The sequence below is a fragment of the Leucoraja erinacea genome, chromosome 17 (assembly GCF_028641065.1).
Source record: "Leucoraja erinacea ecotype New England chromosome 17, Leri_hhj_1, whole genome shotgun sequence".
Taxonomy (NCBI): domain Eukaryota; kingdom Metazoa; phylum Chordata; class Chondrichthyes; order Rajiformes; family Rajidae; genus Leucoraja; species Leucoraja erinaceus.
This window is the reverse complement of record NC_073393.1, coordinates 3,236,825-3,255,459: the sequence shown is the minus strand read 5'-3', so window position 1 is coordinate 3,255,459 and position 18,635 is coordinate 3,236,825. Positions and strand designations below refer to the sequence as shown.

The 18,635-nt window shown below is 41.2% G+C and overlaps 1 long non-coding RNA gene across 1 annotated transcript in view; it reads right to left on the bottom strand.

Moving 5' to 3' along the window:
• Positions 1 to 2,728: 2,728 nt before the first annotated feature.
• LOC129705016 (uncharacterized) overlaps positions 2,729 to 18,635 on the bottom strand; it is a 17,066-nt gene continuing 1,159 nt past the window's right edge. The window contains exons 2-3 of the long non-coding RNA XR_008724839.1: positions 6,025 to 6,148; positions 2,729 to 3,508 (exon numbers count right to left, since the gene is read on the bottom strand). This is a non-coding gene — a long non-coding RNA (uncharacterized LOC129705016). The remainder of the gene's footprint in view (positions 3,509 to 6,024; positions 6,149 to 18,635) is intronic.

The window sequence follows — 18,635 nt, the reverse complement described above, 5'->3', positions numbered from 1 at the left end:
ACTCCTGCACCTATTTTCTATGTTTCTAATGATAGATCAGCCATGATTGAATGGTGAAGTAGATTTGGGGGGCCGAATGGCCTAATTCTGCTCCTATCACATGAACTTATGAAAATTACAAAATTATTTTTTGCTTTTGCTTTCCAGAATGAAGCCTTGAAAGTGACAGCACTAGATGAAGCCCCACCTTCTCCATACATTATTAATTTCCTGCACAAAGTCATTATTTTTGACTTCAGGGAATCATTTGTTAATATTACATTCCACTTAAACATCTGGAACTAACTGGGTGTACTGAAAATGAGAGCAGACTTGGCCTTAATGCAAACAGGTGTCTGGTTATGGTGTGGTGGTTATCAGTGCCCTGAGAACACTCTACAGCTAGTCCTGCCAAAATGGTTTGAGTAACATAACACTATAAACTTTGTACATAAACATTTGAAGTGCTGCTATAATTCCTGAGGACTTGTTCAAGGTGTTAAATGCTAACAAGTTTTATGTGCCATCTGTTATTAATGAGGATACCCTGTTAAAATTACAAATGCAATTGTTCCCATTTGTTGCCACTCTGAGCAATAGCATGCACTTGTCTCTACCTGGAAAGCATAGACCAGACAAGAGTATTAGCATCAACTTTTTAATGTCAAAATACTCTTTCTAGTCTTGTCACATTAATCAGGGACTAAAATAGTAAATTCCAAATGGTAAATTCAATACGTCCTGGAATACTGACATGAACTAGAACATAGTTCTAGAATTTAGAATTTAGAAGATTGAGGGGGGATCTTATAGAAACTTACAAAATCCTTAAGGGGTTGGACAGGCTAGATGCAGGAAGATTATTCCCGATGTTGGGAAAGTCCAGAACAAGGGGTCACAGTTTAAGGATAAAGGGGAAATCCTTTAGGACCGAGATGAGAAATTTTTTTTTCACACAGTGAGTGGTGAATCTCTGGAACTCTCTGCCACAGAGGGTAGTTGAGGCCAGTTCATTGGCTATATTTAAGAGGGAGTTAGATGTGGCCCTTGCGGCCAAGGGGATCAGAGGGTATGGAGAGAAGGCAGGTACGGGATACTGAGTTGGATGATCAGCCGTGATCATATTGAATGGCGTTGCAGGCTCGAAGGGCCGAATGGCCTACTCCTGCACCTATTTTCTATGTTTCGATAGAACAGTAGTTTAGTTTAAGAGATACAGAGTGGAAAAATGCCCTTTGGCCCACCAGGTCCGCGACAGCTAACGATCCCCCTATGCTAGCACTATCCTAAACACGGGACAATTTTACTGAAGCTAATTAACCTACAAACCTGTACCTCTTTGGAGTGTGGGAGGAAACCGGAGAACCCGGAGTAAACCCATTCGGTCACGGGGAGAACGTACTAACTCCATATAGACAGCACCTAGTCAGGGTCGAACCTGGGTCTCTGGTGCTGTAAGGCATCAACTCTACCACTGTGCCACCATACAGCACAAGAGCAGGCTCTTTAGCCCACAATGTCCGTGTTGAACATGCCAAGACCACCCCTTATCTGCCTGCACATAATCCAATTCCCTCCATATCCTTGTGCCTAGTCAGACGTCTTTTAAATACTATCATATCTGCCTCCACCACCACCCCTGGCAGGGCATTCCAGGAGCCCACCACCCTCTGTTTAAAACACTTGCCCTGCACATTTCATTTATATTTCATATTCCATAGGAATATTTCATAGGAACATGGTTTACAACCTTGGAAATGCAATTCAAAGTGTAGAGAAGTATTTTTTGACCTGTATTTCCCTCGGAGTATGGCTAGTAAGGCAGATAGTCTAAATTATCCTTGTGCAATTTCCTAAGGGAATATGAAAGCATGATATTCTTTTATATTCCTACCACTGGAGAATGGTGGAAGACCATTTTTACTGCTCCCTATAAAATACATGTGACATTATGAGAGTCAATGCACATTTGAAGAAGTGTGCTGATTCATTTGTCTAATTCTCAGGGAAGACCATTGACTTGAATTTGCCTTGTGTCTGTCCATCCCACTCCCCCTGGTTTATGATGCAGAAGTCATGTTTGTTGCTTTGTGCCCAACTATTAGTCCATTGGGCAAAACACATAAAGTGCTGGAGGAACTCAACGGGTCAGGCAGCATTTGGAGAGGGAATAGACAGTCGACGTATAGGGTCAGGACCCTTCTTCATGTTCGTTCCTTCCGCGATGATGCTGCCTGACCCACCAAATTCCTCCAACATATTGTGTTTTGCTCAAGATTCCACCATCTGCAGTTTCTTGTGTCTCTCTCTCTGTCTATTGGATTAGAAGACGAGGAAGCAAAAGAATACGAGCAAATATGTGAAAATAAGCTTCCTCTCACCAGAGCACATGTCGAAGGCAAGTTGTGAGAATATGTATGTGGTGGTAGTTTGATCACACAGAACGCCACTGGTAAGTATTTGCAATTGGAAGTCTATAAGCAGAGGCTTACGAAGGAATTGGTATTGAAACACTTACTGTCTGTTATATACTGTATGTACATGCATTGACTGGGAATATAGGAAGTAAGATAAGTAACTTTGAAACTGATATGAAAATTGGTGGCGTTTTGATAGTAAGGAGAGTGTTTTATTGTCATATGTCCTAAAACAGAACAATTAAATTTGTACTTGCTGCAGCAGCACACAGGTGATTAACTGTACTCAATAGATAACATAATATTTTCTATTTATTTATTTATTTTATTTATTCCGAACAAGTAAAGACATTAAAGACATTAATAGTAACAAAATCGAAATTATCAAGCAATTGGACATTACAATCAATATTTACAAGCAATGAAAAGAACAAAAAGCAAATTTCCAATGTCCAACTCTGTGTCTGTACAAGCTCGAAAAGGAGTGAGAAGAAGAATAACTTATTAAATCTCACCCCTTTTCCCCAACACTTCTACCATATTTAAAAATCAATTAATTAATAATAATAATACTACCCCAGGCAATTTCCCATAATACCTACAGACATATATATATATACAACTATTATACACATACAAACTTCATATATGAAGTAACCAAACATAAGTAAACAATTGTAAAGCAATAGACAAACATCAACATTAAACATGTATTTAATTAATAAATAAATAAACATTTAATTAGTTAAAAAACCCACAATATTGTGCAAAAGCACAAAGTCCCCAGTGCAAGCCAAGCAGTTCATAGTTTAGTTGGAGTTTGATAGTGTTCAATAGCCTGATGGTTGTTGGGCAGGACCTGTTCCTGAACCTGGAGATCACAGTTTTCGGACTCCTTTAACTTCTTCCCAATGGCAGGAGTGAAATGAGAGCGTGTTCAGGGTGATGTGGGTCCTCGATGATGCTGGCTGCCTTTTTGTGACAGCACCTCCCACAGATCTGTTCGATGTTAGAGGAGTCAGGACCAGGCAATATTCACCACTTTTTGTAATCTCCTTCATTCCTGGGCGTTCAAGTGGCCAGTTGAAGTTTAAGGAGAGCTGTTCAGGCTGCTGAATGATGTTGATAAATGGATAGGGTTGGTAGAGCAATGGCAGAGTGAATACTGTGGTGAAGCAATTTGAGGGGATAAGACAAGGATGTTTAGAATGATTGGTCGGGCCATAGACAGTATGGAAGAACAGAGGGCTTTTGGCACACGAGTCCAAGGATCTTCAATGATGGCAATACAGGTAATTAAGCTAGTGAAGAATGCATATAGGACACTTGCCTCTTTAACTAGAGTATAGAATGCAAGTTGACAAGACGTCATTGAGGCCATACCTGGAATATTGTTTAGCACTCAGTCTCCTTAAATACCATCATGCAATTTAAGTAAAATTATATATTGGAAAAACTGTAGATTAGTCATCAAAAGGTTTAGTAAAGTCGTTATATTTTTCTTTTATGTTTTTGTGCCTTTTTGTTTAGAGATTATTTGCTTTGATTAAGGTAGTTTTCATTCCAGCAAGATGCTCCGTTACTAAATTAATAAATCTGGCTCTGTTGAGATGACTAAATATTCCTGGACTAATGCACTGTCTGCATGTAATACATTCAATCTCAAAATATGATTGGAATGTATACTATTATTTATTTTGTAATATAGATGTTGGGAAGTAATGTTAAAATTGTGCAAGGCATTGGTGAGGCCAATTCTGGAATATGGTGTACAATTTTGGTCGCCAAATTATAGGAAAGATGTCAACAAATAGAGCGAGTACAGAGGAGATTTACTAGAATGTTGCCTGGGTTTCAGCACCTAAGTTACAGAGAAAGGTTGAACAAGTTAGGTCTTTATTCTTTGGAGCGCAGAAGGTTAAGGGGGGACTTGATCGAGGTCTTTAAAATGATGAGAGGGATAGTCAGAGTTGACGTGGATAAGCTTTTTCCATTGAGAGTAGGGAAGATTCAAACAAGAGGACATGGTTTGAGAATTAAGGGACAGAAGTTTAGGGGTAACATGAGGGGGAACTTCTTTACTCAGAGAGTGGTAGCCGTGTGGAATGAGCTTCCAGTGGGAGTGGAGGAGGCAGGTTCGATTTTATCATTTAAAAATAAATTGGATAGGCATATGAACGGGAAAGGAATGGAGGGTTATGGTCTGAGTGCAGGTAGATGGGACTAGGTGAGAGTAAGTGTTCGGCACGGACTAGAAGAGCCGAGATGGCCTGTTTCCGTGCTGTAATTGTTATATGGTTATATATTGTCATTTGAATGCAAACCCTTTGCACTCAAACTAAATGGAAACTCATTTGTATGCTCCTTAATTAAAGGGTAATGATGAATATTAACAGATCATCAGAGGTGCATATATTTTACTCCTAAATATCAAGTTTATCAGTATTATAACCAGGGCAATTTAAAGTGATAACAAACACAATTAGAACAAAAATCTTCAGCATCAAGAAATAGAACTAAAATATAAATAACATGCTGTACAATAAGACCATATCTTATACCAAGCATTATTCATGAAGACAATAGTATTAAACAGTAAGGAAGATGCTATATGCTGATCAGATTCCAGAGTCTATGATAATATTAATCTATTTAAGAAAATCTTTCCACGTTTGATTTAGATTTTTTTCATTAACATTTTCCTGACCCATTACATTATGTAATCATATTTATTATGTAATTTATTTCGGTGACACTTTTACACATTAACAAATATAAGAACGTTTATTTTTCAGTTTGACCAAGCCAAACAAACAAAGATGTTGGCAATAGGTTTAAACTAGTTTTTCTTCTGATTGCCAATCCGAGAATGTATCTCTCTATAAATGTCTCGTTCAATGCTTGCTGCTTCAATGAATTCACCTGATTATGGTCTATGAGGAAAGATTGAGAGCAATTCATGCAACCGGCTCACCAAAATAGATGATTGTTAAAATGCTTTCTCAGTGGTGGAATAACTGGAACTTGGTAATAAATACTGGCATTGTCAACATTGTCCACATCTTGCAAGTGAGTAAAAGGAAGACACTTTCTCAGAGTGTTGTACAACACCAATATGAAGAATTTTATGATTTAGCTGGGGTTGATAAGTGAAAGGAATCAATGCAGACACAGACCCATGCCCAATTCACAAAGCTGACCTAGCAATTGCCTTGCACGTTCTGTACGGGAGCTTCATTTTAATTTGTACACCCATGATAACGAGATTTTCTCTTAGGGAATGCACCTATTTAAAGTAGGAAATGAAGGCCAAGCTCATTCCAATTTACCATATGGGGCATAATAAACACATCATTTTCAATTTAAAGCCCCATCTATCAGATAGCTAATGTGTTATTCATCAAGATCACCCTTCCTTTACTATTCTGAATGAAAACCTAACAAAGAATGTGAAAGCGCTGCAGTTTTTTCAGAATCTTAGAATTCTTCATCTTCCAGGGTGTTTTTTTAATAACATCCATATGGCTGTACACAAAACACCATATATTTTATGAGCTCACAAGCAGTTGCAATCCTTCCACTGTTAATCAGCAGAAAATTGATTTTTTTTTAAATGGAGTTGCAATACCTGTCCATTCACCTCCTCCCTCGTCATCACCTAGGGAGGCAGGCAGTCTTTTCAGGTGAAGCGGTGATTCACTTGCACTTCTTCCCACCAATTGTACTGCATTTGGTGTTCACAATGTTGTTTCCTGTAAGTTGGAGAAACCACAAACAGATTGGGTGATGGCTTTGCAGAGAACCAGCATTCAGTGCATAGGGGTGCAGAGCTCACATAACTCTTCATCTAGCTTCTATGCCTATTGGGTCTTTTGCACGGTTACAGTAAAACCCAAAGCAACCACGAGGAACAACACCTAAGCTTCTGTCTTCTGTAACCTTTAGGGCTAAGCATTTGAATTATCATTATTTCTTTTTGTGTGTATCAGATCTGTTCACTTCTGCCATCTGTAATTTTGGCTCAGTTTTCCCTCTCTTCATCTGTCTAGCCTATTCTAGTGGGCATGTCCCAGAGGTCCATTACTAGTAATATATAACAGAGACAACAAAGCATCATCTGATTCAACCTGTCGCATTAACTCATTTTGTCTCACTATGTCAGCAATATTTCCCCAACCCATCCTCCCATCCTCCCTTCCCAATTACACTGCGATTGAACACTAACTGATTTTTCTCCCTTTCCCAGTTGTTATCAAGAATTTTCCACTTGAAACATCAAGTCTCTTTCTCTTTCCACAGATGCTGCCTGACCTGCTGAGTGTTTCTGGCCATTACTGTTTTTATTTAAGTCAAACATGGAAAGTGGTAGGTGGTCATGAAAAGTGAATGACAGCGTTCAAAACACCAATCACAATTTTCAGTTTATAACTGTTCTTTACACCTGAGCTATTTAAAGAAATCTAGAAGAATAGGTCTCAGAGGAGCTAGGGTACATTTCAGTTCATGACATCATTGCAATGTCAGTTGAGTATAGGTATGAGACGTGCAGGTATTGTGGTCATTATTGCACGTAATATCAGTATGAAATACATCTTGATCCAGCGTCTTAGGCTCCTGAGGGATCAACAGGCAGCTAACCCCACGATCTGTGTCTCTATTAATTTTAATTTTACTCCCATAATAGTAAATATTTATAATGACAATGACATGCTGCAACAGCACAAAGTTGGGTCAGATCATTGATTGTTTACCGGGGAAACTTTTTTTTCAAGAAGGGTTTCTGCCAGTGACCCTGTAATAAAAGTCACTTATTCATTTCATATGTTGCAACAATGCAATGCCATTAATGGGAAATATATTGCAGCAAGGTTTTGATTTAGCAGGTTTCTAACTGGATATTGGGAGACACAGCATAGTACCTTATTAACTAAATTTGAATTCATTCTAGATTTAATGGAATTAAACTATTTGTTTCCAGTTTATAAAGATGATTAAAACATTTGGATGGTTTTGTAATAGCCATTGCAGTACAGATAATAGACAATGTTGCTCCTAAAGTGGTAAGCTAAGTCACAGATGATGTAAAGCTCCCCGACATTGAAAGTGATAGCATGTCTACTCGTATAGTAAAGATGCACTTCTCGTGTTTTATTTTAACACACATTGCTTTAGCCAAGGCACATGGAGCATTCGCAGAATTATTTTTTCCAAAAATAAACTTTATTCAGAATAAAAAATATACAAAACAAGAACTGTGCAAAAACTCTTCTAACATTCTCAACAGCTCTCCATAGATTCATTAGCGTTGGCAGCAAAGATCTTACAGCGGATAGGATCTTTGGTTGGTAGTGTTCACAAAAGCTATCAGTCTACCAAGCATTAGCAGAATTGTTTCACGTTAACTTGGCTCTGCCAACAGCGCCCTCACTGCTGAGTTAGAAAGCTATGGTTCATCTTCCACTCTTAGAACATAAGAAAGAGAGGCTTAAAGCTGTTATAAAGCTGATGTCATTGCAACTTTAAAGTATTATAGGAAGAGTAAATTTGTGTTCTCAATAATTTTTCCCCCTCAAACAAAAAACATTATATATCCATTGGCTGTTGTGATACAAACACTGGATTTAACTACATTACCTTTGTGTTTGAAGGAAATTGATTAGTTGTGAAGTGCTCAAGCTATTTTTGCTGGATGTATGTAAACTAGATCAATTGTTATGGAAATGCCCGGTGCTATTATTTTGACAAATAGGAAAAGATTAATATCTAAGAATCCATCAATGCCCGCGTTTACGACGCCGCCTTCACAGCTCTTTTAGGTAGATAATTCTCTGAGTGAAATTATTTTTCTCAACCTTATCCTGAACGTTTATCCTTTATTATGAGACTGGGCCGAAGGAACTCGTTCCTGTGTTGTACTGTTCTGTTCTACATTCCTTCATTGGGCACGGACACCAGACCTGTGCACAATATGCCAGATCAGGTCACATCAGGTCACTCTATATACATTGCCCTCCATAATGTTTGGGACAAAGACCCATCATTTATTTATTTGCCTCTATACTCCACAATTTGAGATTAGTAATAGAAAAGGGTCACATGTGGTTAAATTGCGCATTGTCTGATTTTATTAAAGGGTATTTTTATACATTTTGGTTTCACCATGATTAAATTACAGCTGTGTTTATACATAGGTAGACAAAAGTGCTGGAGAAACTCAGTGGGTGCGGCAACATCTATGGAGCGAAGGAAATAGGCAACTTTTTGGGCCGAAACCCTTCTTCAGACTGTTTATACATAGTCCCCCCATTTTAGGGCACCATAACCTTTGGAACACATGGCTTCACGGGTGTTTGTAATTGCTCAGGTCTGTTTAAATGCAGGTATAAAAGATCTCTCAGCACCAAATCTTTCCTCCAGTTTTTCCATCACCTTTGGAAACTTTTATTGCTGTTTATCAACATGAGGTTGAAAGTCGTGCCAATGAAAGTCAAAGAAGCCATTATGAGACTGAGAAACAAGAACAAAACTGTTAGAGACTCCAGCCAAACCTTAGGTTTACCAAAATCAACTGTTTGCAACATCATTAAGAAGAAAGAGAGCACTGGTGAGCTTACTAATCGCAAAGGGACTGGCAGGCCAAGGAAGACCTCCACAGCTGATGACAGAAGAATTCTCTCTATAATAAAGAAAAATCCCCCAACACCTGTCCGACAGATCAGAAACACTCTTGAGGAGTCAGGTGTGGATTTGTCAATGACCACTGTCTGCAGAACACTTCATGAACAGAAATACAGAGGCTACACTGCAAGATGCAAACCACTGGTTAGCTGCAAAAATAGGATGGCCAGATTACAGTTTGCCAAGAAGTACTTAAAAGTGCAACCACAGTTCTGAAAAAAGGTCTTGTGGACAGATGAGACGAAGATTAACATATTAGAGTGATGGCAAGAGCAATGTATGGAGGAGATCCATAATGTTTGGGGCAAAGACCCATCATTTATTTATTTGCCTCTATACTCCACACTTTGAGATTTGTAATAGAAAAAAATTACATGTGGTTAAAGTGCGCATTGTCAGATTTTATTAAAGGGTATTTTTATACATTTTGGATTCACCATGTATAAATTACAGCTGTGTTTATACATAGGTAGACAAAAGTGCTGGAGAAACTCAGCGGGTGTGGCAACATCTATGGAGCGAAGGAAATAGGCAACTTTTTGGGCCGAAACCCTTCTTCAGACTGTTTATACATAGTCCCCCCATTTCAGGGCACCATAATTTTTTGGACACATGGCTTCATGGGTGTTTGTAATTGCTCAGGTCTGTTTAAATGCAGGTATAAAAGATCTCTCAGCACCAAGTCTTTCCTCCAGTTTTTCCATCACCTTTGGAATCTTTTATTGCTGTTTATCAACATGAGGTTGAAAGTCGTGCCAATGAAAGTCAAAGAAGCCATTATGAGACTGAGAAACAAGAATAAAACTGTTAGAGACTCCAGCAAAACCTTAGGTTTACCAAAATCAACTGTTTGCAACATCATTAAGAAGAAAGAGAGCACTGGTGAGCTTACTAATCGCAAAGGGACTGGCAGGCCAAGGAAGACCTCCACAGCTGATGACAGAAGAATTCTCTCTATAATAAAGAAAAATCCCCCAACACCTGTCCTATGGATCAGAAACACTCTTCAGGAGTCAGGTGTGGATTTGTCAATGACCACTGTCTGCAGAACACTTCATGAACAGAAATACAGAGGCTACACTGCAAGATGCAAACCACTGGTTAGCTGCAAAAATAGGATGGCCAGGTTACAGTTTGGCAAGTACTTAAAAGTGCAACCACAGTTCTGAAAAAAGGTCTTGTGGACAGATGAGACGAAGATTAACTTATATTAGAGTGATGGCAAGAGCAATGTATGGAGGAGAGAAGGAACTGCCCAGGATCCAAAGCATACCACCTCATCTGTGAAACACGATGGTGGGGGTGTTATGGCCTGGGCATGTATGGCTGCTGAAGGTACTGGCTCACTTATCTTCATTGATAATACAACTGCTGATGGTAGTAGCATAATGAATTCTGAAGTGTATAGACATATACTATCTGCTCAAGTTCAAACAAATGCCTCAAAACTCATTGGCCGGCAGTTCGACAGCAAGACAATGATCCCAAACATGCTGCTAAAGTAACAAAGGAGTTTTTCAAAGCTAAAAATGGTCAATTCTTATGTGGCCAAGTCAATCACCCGATCTGAACCCAATTGACCATGCCTTTTATATGCTGAAGAGAAAACTGAAGGGGACCAGCCCCCAAAACAAGCATAAGCTAAAGATGGCTGCAATACAGGCCTGGCAGAGCATCACCAGAGAAGACACCCAGCGACTGGTGATGTCCATGAATCGCAGACTTCAAGCAGTCATTGCATGCAAAGGATATGCAACAAAATACTAAACATGACTACTTTCATTTACATGACATTGCTGTGTCCCAAACATTATGGCACCCTGAAATGGAGGGACTATATATAAACACAGCTGTAATTTCTACATGGTGAAACCAAAATGTATAAAAATGGCCTTCATTAAAATCTGACAGTGTGCACTTCAACCACATGTGATTTTTTAAAATTACAAATCTCAAATTGTGGAGTACAGAGGCAAATAAATAAATGATGGGTCTTTGTCCCAAACATTATGGAGGGCACTGTAATTGGAGCAAGGCAACTCCTTTGTAAATCCTCCTACGATAAAAAAACAATATCCAGCTTGCCTTCCTAATTGCTCATCATACATCAGGGTCAACTCTGAAAGCCTTTGAACTTCTGCCACATATCCTCATTATGAGCTATAATAAGAATTGTGGAGGTGTTAGTATAATCAAGTTGCATATACAACACAAGGTCTACAGTTGGAAAACATGTTTAAAATAAAACAGCTGGATAACAGAGGGTAGTTGAGGCCAGTTCATTGGCTATATATAAGAGGGAGTTAGATGTGGCCCTTGTGGCCAAGGGGATCAGAGGGTATAGAGAGAAGGCAGGTACGGGATACTGAGTTGGATGATCAGTCATGATCATATTGAATGGCGGTGCAGGCTCGAAGGGCCGAATGGCCTACTCCTGCACCTAATTTCTATGTTTCTATAAGAATAAAACAGAAAAATTACAGCTTAATCGTATAACAGTGAAAATTTGAAGATTTGAGAGGAATATTTTCACAGTTCATATTTTCCTTGAAAAATATCTGGAAAAGTATCAAACTGGAGTACAGGTACCACTAAATGGCTGTTTATATTGCAAATAATGTTTCTATGATGCTAAATATTTTAATTATTTAATTTTATTTCTTCTACTATTTTCCAATGGTGTCTTCATGCATTATGGAATGTATGCACGCTTTGTATGTGGTGGCATCCCATTACAGCATCTTTGTGAATGCAAGGTAACTCTCCAGGGAATTTTAGAATGTAACCCAAATGATACTGTTTCAAATAAAATGTGCTATAGAGGAAGACAGACAGCTGTGCTGGAGACACAAGAATTTACAGATGCTGGAATCTTGAGTTGTGCTGCTCGGCCATCTACTTATTTTTAAGCTTGTGGATGATTGGAAAATGCCAGAAAGACTGAAATGAACAACACAGACACGGAAAAAAAAAGAAAAAGAGAAGAAGAAAAAGAAAAAAAAACCCCCAAAAACCCCCCAGCAATTTTAAAAAGACATCACACAACAGTAAATTGGTGCAGTAAAGTTAATATATTTGCAATGACTTCCGTCTTGTTTCTCGAATGGGCATCCGTCTGTGAACTAAAACAAGTTTGTAAGACTTGGATGAAAGCCACTACCTTGTCCTTAGCTAAAAGTTCTAGCCGTAGGTACTCGGGGCATCAGGTAAGTCGGGACGTTTTTTCAGCATGATGAAAAATGTTTACGAGTGAAAAAAATAGCCCCGAGTACCTACGGCTGTCATAACGAGCCGCTACGATATATCCACGGACTCCTAAGGCCTCCTACGGACTCGTTTCGAACATTCTGCGAGTTTGAAAACTCGGGAGAATTCGTGAATAACTCAGGAGAATTCGTGAATAACTCAGGAAAGTGAGACAGGCCCTTACGACTTTACCAGACTTTTATTCTCTAGGAAAATTCTCTTTTAACCTTGTCTGCTTTCAGTTGTTCAGCAAATCTCCATTTTAAATTTACGAACAAAACCTGATCAAATTAAACTCTTTCAACATCATTGGCTAAAAGGCGCAGAAAGAAATAATCACCTAGCCCATCTTTACAAAACTTTATAAAATGTTGCAATATTTAAAGGTTTAACATCTAAATTACTTTTGCTGTCAGGTATTTCAGTTCTCATCCATCTTTTCCAGATCATTTATAACAGTCACTGTAGAGTGAGAATCATATAATATTCTCTGATTTAATCAAACTCTCAATATAATTTTTCCAAATATTCCATCCACTGCCTTCAACTGGCCATTTGCATGCCATAACCCTTTCCTGAAGCCAAGTCTCCATGTTCAAACAACATACATCAGTCAGAAATAATACTCATTGCAACTGCAACTATTTTTCCTTAATCATTATAAACTAGCATAGTTGACCTGTATTCCCCAATGAGTCTCCTCTATTTTTCTGATAAGTGAGGTGCCCATTTGCTTCAATTATTATCTATTTAATTGCAGCCAGAAAATTACCTGCAAAGGCTATTCTCAGCGCTTTTACACCATTATTTTCAGTCACATTAGAGTCTATCTTTCACCTCCTATTTTTAATCTTTAAGCTTACCCAGGCGATTAAATCTGCAAACAAGTGACAATCAGGTCTATCTCTCCACCACCTCAGATTGGTTATATTGTTCAATTGCTATTCAAAATTGGACGGGCAGTAATGTCCTCAAATTAAACATCGGAATACTGAAGTCATTGATTTTAATCCCTGTTTAAAAAAAATGTTCCTTGGCCAGCAATTCCATTCCTGACAACTCAAATGCTGAGTAAGAGCCTATGTAATCTAATTGTTGCATTAGAGAGTCTGGCCTCCTGTATATCTGTTCAGTCACCACACCATACAAATGCTGTAATAGCACTGAAGAGTAAGGGAGATTGAAACGGACATTGCAAAGGTGACATTTCTCCAATCAGACTGATCAATCTAAAGAAGGGTTCTGACCTGAAATGGCACCTGTCCATTCCCACTGAGTTGCTCCAGGACTCTGTTTTCCTCTATATACCTATGACCAGGTTGAATGTGGCAAGTGATAAGTCTGATTTGAATGTTTCGTACATCTCTCTCACAATAGTGCAAAATAACTAGTTGAAGATGTCTGAATGATGTAGGCCAATTAACATTCCACAGCATCATACGTATATTCAGCTAATATATAGACTGGTTAGTACTGGTTTGTACTTTACAGTACAATAGATTTTCTGAAGACTAGTTCTTGTTTGAGTTAATGCCTGCTTTATCCACGTCCCTGTACTTTTATAATCCCTGAGAAGACTGCATAGAATAAAAACATATCCACAGGCCTGGCTAAATGTTTGGCCCTTTCATATGCTATATACTAATAGCACCAGTACGGGTCAGTGGCACAGCTGGTAGAGATGTTGCTCACAGCACCAGAGAAGTGGGTTAAATCTCGACCTTGGGTGCTGTCTGTGTGGAGTTTGCACGTTCTCCCTGTCACCATGTGGGTTTCCCCTGGGTGCTCCGATTTTCTCCCACATCACAAAGATGTGCGGGTTTGGCCTCTGTAGACGGTCCCTGTGCCAAAGGTCAAGTCAAGTCAAGTCAAGTCAAGTCAAGTTTATTTGTCACATACACATACGAGATGTGCAGTGAAATGAAAGTGGCAATGCTCGCGGAACAACAAAACAACCAGACAAATTATAAACACAATCATAACACACATATTATTTTACGTAATAAATAATAGAAGGAAAAACGTTCTGTACAGTTAGTCCCTGGTGAGAAAGGCGTTTACAGTTCGAATTGCCTCTGGGAAGAAACTCCTTCTCAGCCTCTCCGTTCTCACTGCATGGCAACGGAGGCGTTTGCCTGACCGCAGCGGCTGGAACAGTCTGTTGCAGGGGTGGAAGAGGTCTCTCATAATTTTGTTTGCTCTGGAGTTGCACCTCTTGTTGTATAGTTTCTGCAGGGGGGTGAGTGAAGTTCCCATAGTGCGTTCGGCCGAACGCACTACTCTCTGCAGAGCCTTCTTGTCCTTGGCAGAGCAATTCCCGAACCAGATGGTAATGTTCCCGGACAAGGTGGCTGTAATGCTGCTGTCAGTAAGAATATCATTGTTCCATTGTCGATACTAATGACTATGAATAACTACATATGGTGCAATAAGTAAGAATTTATTTGCGTTATTCTCAGTGCGTGATAATTAAACACTCAACCATAGAATACAACACAACATTAACCTCAGTTAAAAACTATTGTCCGTCTTTGGTTGCACTTGGAACTTCAGCCTTGATATGGCACGAGTATGGTGTTTACAGGCCGGTTAGGCTGCAGTAAGCAGGAATTTCATCGTTCCCTTGTCGGTACAGATGACAATTAAACATTCTTGACTCTTGGTTCTTGAACACTCCACAACACTAACCTCAGCTATGAACTGCCTTCGGCTGCACTAATATCATCGGGCTTGATCATTAACTTGTGTTAAACAGGCATGTTAAGCTGTAACAAGTAAGAATTTCTTTGCCTTATTCTCAGTACGTGACAATTAAACACTCTTGACTCTTGAATGCTCCACAACACTAACCTCAGCTATGAACTGTCATTGGTTGCTCTAAGCTCTTTGAGCTTGATTATTACACATTATCCATGAATATTATGTTTATAGGTCTGTTTGGTTGAACAAGTAATAATTTATTTGCCTTGTGACAATTAAAATACATAACAATTAAACACTCTTGAACACTACACACTAACCTCAGCTACAAACTATGGTATTTGGTTGCACATGGGACTTCAGCCTTGATGATTGCACATTATCCATGAATATTATGTTCATAGGCCTGTATGGTGCAACAAGTAAGAATTTATTTGTCTTATTCTCAGTACATGACAATGAAACATTATTGAAAACTACACAACAATAACCTCAACTATGAACTATAGTCTGTCTTTGACTGTACTTGGGACTTCAGCCTTGATTATTGCATGATTGTGGCGTTTACAGGCTGGTTGGGCGGCAGCAAGCAGTAATGTTATCCATCGTTGGCTCGTCTCTGCAGATGACCATCAATGCAACCCCGCATTTCCTCTCTCTTTATCACTCCCCCACCCAAGTCGCACTAGCTTCTCGTTTTCACCCAACAAACAGCTAACAATGGCCTGTATCCATCATTACGTTTTTGCATATCTTTCATTCATTGTTCTTTATCTCTCTACAACATCATCATCTATAGGGGGGTTGCACGTAAGGTCATCGGGTCAAAGGGTGTGATGCACAGAGCAGCTGAATCCATCTGGAGGACATGGCAGCTGCCGGCATACACTATTAACAAACGAAACGCGTACTTTCTTACCTGTTAAAAACCGGCAAAATGGTCAATTTTTGCGCTGTAAATAATTGTGAAGGGTGACTGAGTGCTCTGAACCAAATGCTCTAGTATCTTTGCTCTGAACCCAAGCACTAAGGTGTAAGCGGCTGAAGGAGCGCATCCCTCGGAACAGCCCCCACTCACCCCCCATGGTCAGCACTGACCGGCCACGTCCACCCTCCGCCCCCCCATCCTCCCCGTGCGGCCGCACTGTCACAGGCTGTTGGTCAGCAGCGCCCATACACGGGACCGAGTTGAGCGGGGCCACGGCTCCTGGCAGCGGTCACACGGGGACTAAAACCTGGAAAGGTCCCCGGTCATCTGCAGCAGAGTTGGTGACAGTCTGGTCCCTCCACCCACCCAGAGTCACGACCCCCCCCCCCAGCCCCCCCACCGAGCACCCCCCCACCACCGAGCACACCCCCCACCACTGACCACCCAGCAACATCCTTGTCATCTGCAGCAGAGTTGGGGACAGTCTGGTCCCTCCGCACACCCAGTCACAGACCGCACTGCATCACCCCCCCCGACACTCCCCCCCCCCCCGACGACCCAACCCCCCGACCCCCCCCCCACCCCGACCACCCCCCACTCTGCCACCCCCCCCGGACCACCCAGCAACATCCCCATCAGCTGCAGCAGAGTTGGGGACAGTCTGGAACCTCCACCCACCCAGAGTCACTGACTGCGCTGCATCGGCATCCCCCTCCCCCCCGACCACCTCCCCCCTTCCCCCTTCCCCACCCCCGGCCGCAGGTGCTGAGACAGAAGACGGGCCCGCTACACTGGAATCCATGGTAAGTGCTTACCTGCAGTTCACCGCGTGTCCTCCAGTTGGCGTTGCATGGCAACAGTACCGGTCACGGGTCGTGACTCGACTGCCGTGCTACCTCCCTATATCTCTCGCTTCCCTTTTCTGTACCTAGTCTGAAGAAGTCTCGACTCGAAACATCACCCATTCCTTCTCTCCTTTGATGCTGCCTGTCCTGCTGAGTTACTCCAACTTTTTGTGTCTATCTTCATTTTAAACCAGCATCTGCTATTTCTTCTTACACATCAATGCGGGTTGATAACTCCCCCTCCCATTCCCACACTGACCTTTCTGTCCTGGGCCTCCTTCATTGTCAGGGTGAGGCCCAGCACAAATTGGAGGAACAGCACCTCATATTTCGCTTGGGCAACTTACACCCCAGCAGTATGAATTTTATCTCTGTTTGCTTTGTTATTTGTTACCTTCTCCCAGCTAACAATGATCTATTCTATAATTTCCTTGATCTCCATTCCCCTTGTCTTGTTTTCACACCGTACGATTCTTTATCTCTATACCTCTCCCCCCCGACTCACAGTGTGAAGAAGGGTCTCGACCCGAAACGCCACCCATTTCCCTCTCTCCACAGATGCTGCCCGACATGATCAGCCATGATCATATTGAATGGCGGTGCAGGCTCGAAGGGCCGAATGGCCTACTCCTGCACCTATGTTTCTATGTTTCTCAGCTGCACGGAGGAGGAGAGGAGAGCTCTTCAGCACGTCGTCCACAGAGCGCAGAAGATAATTGGGACACCGCTACCAGCCTTGGAGGGCATCTACCACACACGGTGCCTCAGGAAGGCCGTCAGCATTCACAAAGACTCCTCACACCCTTGTAATGGACTGTTCAAACTACTTCCTTCCGGCAGACGTTACAAGGCCTTCTACGCCCGCACCTCCAGACTCAGGAACAGCTTCTTTCCCAGAGCTATAGCTGCTCTGAACCGGCCCTGCTGAGTGCCCCCCACCCCCACGGACTGTCTCCCTCGGATGGTCACGTCGCACAGACACATCTGCACTTTAGTCTGTTTTGACTATTTTACTGTTGTATTGTTCTTTGTACAAACCATGTTCTCGGGGTATCTAAACCTAAATTTTGGTAGTTACTTAAGTTATGAGTCGGATGGAAGCTGCATACCCAGATCTCGTTGCACTTATGTGCAATGACAATAAAAGATATTATTATTATTATTATTATTACTATGACCCGCTGTTACTCCACCATTTACGTGTCTATCCCGTTGTTGACTGAAGAAGGGTCTCGACACAAAACGTCACCCATTTCGGTCCTTCTCTCCACAGATGCTGCCCGACCCAGCTGTTACTCCACCATTTTCGTGTCTATCCCCTGTTGCTGACTAAAGAAGGGTCTCGACACAAAACGTCACCCATTTCGGTCCTTCTCTCCACAGATGCTGCCTGACCCAGCTGTTACCCCAGCATTTCCGTGTCTATCTCCTGTTGCCCGACCCGCTCTCAACAGCCAAAAAGTCTGTCTCCTCCTTTTGCCTCTGGTACTTTGTTTTATTCTTCACACGCTTTAAATGATCAGAACGTTTTACTTATAATTGTCTACTGTACTGCATGGATGGTGTTTGTTATCCTTGCGGGTGGAGCGCAAAGGCAAATTCATTGTATGGTAACATTCATTTTCGTGTCTATTCCCTGTTGTTGACTGAAGAAGGGTCTCGACACAAAACGTCACCCATTTCCTTCTCTCCACAGATGCTGCCCGACCCGCTGTTACCCCAGCATTTTCGTGTCTATCTCCTGTTGCCCGACCCACTCTCAACTCTAGGATCTTTGCTCTCAACAGCCAAAAGTCTGTCTCCTCCTTTTGCCTCTGGTACTTTGTTTTATTCTTCACACGC